Source organism: Neolamprologus multifasciatus, chromosome 13 (assembly GCF_963576455.1).
Source record: "Neolamprologus multifasciatus chromosome 13, fNeoMul1.2, whole genome shotgun sequence".
NCBI lineage: Eukaryota > Metazoa > Chordata > Actinopteri > Cichliformes > Cichlidae > Neolamprologus > Neolamprologus multifasciatus.
This window is the reverse complement of record NC_140451.1, coordinates 33,068,392-33,073,020: the sequence shown is the minus strand read 5'-3', so window position 1 is coordinate 33,073,020 and position 4,629 is coordinate 33,068,392. Positions and strand designations below refer to the sequence as shown.

At 39.9% G+C, this 4,629-nt stretch overlaps 1 long non-coding RNA gene across 1 annotated transcript; it reads right to left on the bottom strand.

Moving 5' to 3' along the window:
* Positions 1-245: 245 nt before the first annotated feature.
* On the bottom strand, positions 246-3,488 carry LOC146505866 (uncharacterized). The gene is made up of 4 exons (XR_014877773.1): positions 3,419-3,488; positions 1,360-1,400; positions 1,130-1,191; positions 246-733 (listed from the first exon to the last, which is right to left on the bottom strand). It is a non-coding gene; the product is annotated as an uncharacterized LOC146505866 (long non-coding RNA).
* Positions 3,489-4,629: the final 1,141 nt, after the last annotated feature.

Here is a 4,629-nt window from a genome sequence, read left to right as displayed (position 1 = left end):
CCAGGCTCAGGGAGGGGCGGGGCCATCTGCTGCGACCGGTTGGGGTGAGAGAAGGAAGACAGGATAAAGACATGCTGTGGAAGAGAGACAGAGGTTAATAACAGATACGATTCAATACAGAGAGGTCTGTTAACACATAGTGAGTGAGAAAGGTGACTGGAAAGGAAAAACTCAATGCATCATGGGAATCCCCCGGCAGCCTACGTCTATTGCAGCATAACTGATGTAGTTAGAATGATGTTAAAATCAGCCCAACTTTTATTTTCAAACACAACAAAGTATAACAGCCAACATACTGGACACTGTTCTGCTGAACAACAAACAATTATATTGACATCACTGTTATAATCTTACAATGAAACAAAGTCTCAGATGTAATTATTCTGAACATAAGTTTGTTTTGTACTTACATTACTTATATAATCAAAATAAAATATTTGTTGTTCTGTCACAAGTGCAGTCTCTGATTTAAACAACACATTCGTTTTTCATTCCAACACAGAGGCTGGTATGTTGTAATGTTTTAAGGATGCTTGTTTCCAGTCCAGGCATTACTGCCTGAATGACTGTCATGGATCGAGGTGATCCAAATGTAGGTGCAGACAAAGTCTTTAACTTCCCTTCAGTACAGTGGCAGTGGATGTGGGTTGGAGATGCAATGAGCTTGAACCTGCAGGCGACCATCTTCACTGACCACACCATCTGTGACGGAGGACTCATCTCTCCTGGTGTCCTGCGAGCAAACAATCATATTTTTTGGAACATGAACTTAATTGCTTTCTTAAAACATTTTTTTCTTCATTTGGTATAAAACAGACTCCAATTTGGACAATCTCAGGCTCCCTCCCCACCAGAGAGGTGACATTCAATGTCCGACTGTCAGTCTGGATAGCCCTGACCCCCACCCAACACACAATAATGTCATGAAAGCATCATTTTAAAAAGGGCTATGCAAACATGGCCAATAACTTTCATTCTAATGATGTGCAAAATGATTTGGGCACAAAACAAATTTTGCTGTTAGAAAACTTGCAGACTTCACTATATACAGTGTAGACCCTCTAAACTAAGTTTGGGGGATGTGATCTTTCAAGAAATGCAGACAAACTGTTGTTGTTTGTTTACTTACATCATGTCTTGTAGAATTAACTGGAGTCACCAGCAACAGCATAGTGCAGTCATATCTCAAGTCTAATAACAGAAGACAGGAAAAGATCAGTAAAGAAACAACTTCCCCAAACCAAAGCACAAATAAAACAATAAGTAAAACAGGCTGATCTAAAGTATGATTAAAGTTCAGCCTCATTAATATAAATGTCACTGACAGTTGCTGATATATTGGAAAACCAAAATACTTACTGATGTCTTTCTGTCCAACAACAGGAGTGCTGGTCCCGAGCCTCAACGACAGTAAGAAGCAAGCAGAGGGAGAAAAAGCAGAACAGTTTTCAGAAACTGATTTTATCCTTAATGGCTGTGCAATTATTGTAACATAGAGATTGCTTATGTTGTTAAATAAAGGCTAGATTTGACATTAATAGATGCCACAGATGTTCAAAAGCTGCCACAAAGCATGAAAAAAATGGATGTCTCTGAAAACGTCGGAGTATTTTTGCAAATATGTGATGTCTTGATAAATCGAGCAGATATTTGAACTTTACACAGCTACATTCTCGCCTAAAAATATCTTAAAAGTTTATTTTGTGACCCAGAAAAAGTAATACGTTTTTTAGCCGCGCTCCTCCGCCATTGCCGCGCTTACAAGTACGCACAGGCTCTGACAACTGGCGACAAATGCATCCTCCTTTTCCCCAGACTACCCTTTCTGGGTCACAAAATAACCTTTTAAGATATTTTCAGGCGAGAATATAGCTGTGTAATGTTCAAATATCTACTTAATTTATCAAAATATCACATATTTGCAAAAGTGCTTCCACGTTTTCGGAGAGCTCTGTTATCCACCAGCGCGATAGCTGACCGGGAGGTCAAGGCTTGATAAGAGTCCACGAGCACAGCTAACTCCTGGCGTATTCTTTTCAATCCCCCCGCACTCTTTTGCTACTCAGGTTAAACATGATATATATAATTAGTAGGGGTGCAACGATACTCGTATCGATATTGAACCGTTTGATACAGTGCTTTTGGTTTGGTACACATATGTATCGAACAATACAAAATTTTTAATTTATTTTATCAACTTTTCTTCTGACGATGCTGTCTGTGTTGAGCGCTCAGTGGATCTACACTCGACTACTCCGCCTAGGCTGCACTGTTGAGTGCAGATTCACTGAGCGCAGCGCAAGCTAGCAAGACAGAAGCTAAGCTCATTGCAACATGGCAAAGTGAACCTCCCCCACCCTCATTCAGATCTGGCGTTTGGAACTATTTTGGTCTTCATGTGAAGTATGACCCTGAAGGTAAGCGCGTCATGGACTAAAGTAAAACAGTATCTTGGATGTGCCAGCAATGCTCAATTACATGGGTGGGAACTAGTGTGTTAGCAGGTTAGCTCGTTAATGTGTTGACGCTGTTCAGCTGAAGCACGGGGCGATCCGTGGTAGCTCGTTAACGGAGATTTGCCGTGTTGTGGCGTTAACGTCATTTCAGATTAACGCTGACAGCACTAGTGGGAACACAACGAATATGACTGCACATTTACTCCGACATCATCCTCGTGCAAAGACAAGTGGAAGCAGACAAAAACAACAAGCACGCATGCTACAAACTTTAGCCGAGTCATTTAGACAGCCGTTAGCACATGATTCTCCTTATGGGGACCTGATATGTTTAATATGCTGCTGAGAATATAGCCCAGAAGAAGCGTATAGTAGCGCTTTTATTTTGGAAAGAGACATTTCTCTGTAATAAACTCTCTTTTCCAAAGATGAGTGATTTCTCCATCAGATAGATTTATTTATTTATTACTTTGTTGTTTCAGCAACATTAAATTTAAAAACTGTACTTTTGAGTTAAAATATATATTTATAATTTTAATAAATGACAAATTAAAAAAGCATGAACATTTTTTTGTATCGAAAAAATATCAAACCGTGACACCAAAGTATCGAACCGAACCGAACTGTGAATTTTGTGTATCGTTGCACCCCTACTAATTAGTTAGTTAGTTATGGCTATGGATTGAAAATACCCCCCACACCCCACCCCTAACGGCTACACCTCCCGAAGAATTTTGTCTGGGCTCTTATCTCACTTTTTTATTTCAAACAATCAACAGAAAATTTCACAGACATAGTTTTATGTAAGGTTTTTAAGGCTGTGGTGTTAATTTTTAAGTAACATGAGCCCAGCGGCAGCAGCAACGCTAGGCTAACACTAGCTAGCTAGCAAGATTATAATCCTGGTGCTAAACTAAGAGAAGCCACAAAATCAGTTTGAATAAGAGTAAACATTTACTCACCAAGTCAGTGTATCAGGTAAAGATCCACAGCAATGAAAACAATAATAATATCTTGAGCTGACGCTTTTCCAGGTTTGCTCAACATATTACATAACAAATGCTGGCACCATGAACATGCAGACTGATCCGAGAGGGAGGAGGAAGGTAGTGACGGGGCATTTTCAAAACACATCTTTCATCCTTCCACACTGAGAAGCAAAACTTCCATCTTACTTAGTTTCTCTAAGTTAAGAGAACTCAAATAAATTGAGTTTATCAGCATTTTTGCATAAGAAGTACTGGGAACTTATTAAAATCGAGTTCTGATAAATTGATAAAAACTGAGTTCAGCCTATTTAATATTTTTAATTAAACACAATATTACATTTTACAGTGCATAAGTCTCAGGATAACTCCACCTGAAGACCTGAAAGCATTTTGATAATGACCTGTTTACAGTGTTCACTACTCTTAAATAAAGGGTGTATTTGATGGTAATTATTATACAGTTTGTCGATTGCTGTTCTTCATTCTTTTCAGACGTCAGACGTCTATTTTGTCGTCACACTGTGACTCAGGTGTGAGCCCACTGAACAGCTTTAGTGGACAGATGTTAAACTTTAACAGTATTAAGTTCTGTAGTTTTCCCTGTTGATAAAGACTCCCACCACTCATTGCCACCCATACATTGATCCCTTGCCCTTCATGTTTCTCTGTGTCCCCTCTGTTCTGTGGAAGTCTGTGTCTTTGCATGTTTGAGCTTCCCTCTGTGTCTTTCGGTTCTTAGACCTCTGCCTTATGGTTTACGTCTCTGTGTTTCCTACTGTACTTGCTGTCTCCACCGTGTCAAGTTCGCGTCTCTGTGTCATACTTCCTGTTTTACTTTGAAGGTCCGTGTCTTATGTGAATGTGTCCTGCTTTGCTTCCTTGTCTCGTCAGTCCTGATTTCTCCCAGCTGTGCTCTCCTTCTGTGTCTCATTCCCCTCGTTACTTCCCAGTGTATTTAAGACCTGTGTTTCTCTGAGTCAGTGTCGCGTCGTCCCTCATGCCGTGTGGATCTCCCTGTGAGTTTAGTGTGTTAGTCTCCAGTTTAGTTTGCTTTTGTATGCTTTTCCCAGCCAGCAAATAAAACTGTGGTTTTGAGTTCCTCCCTCGTGTCTAAGAGCCTGCATGACAAGTACGAGGACATTTTCTGTGAATAAATGAATTTTCTACACATTTATCTTTTTATG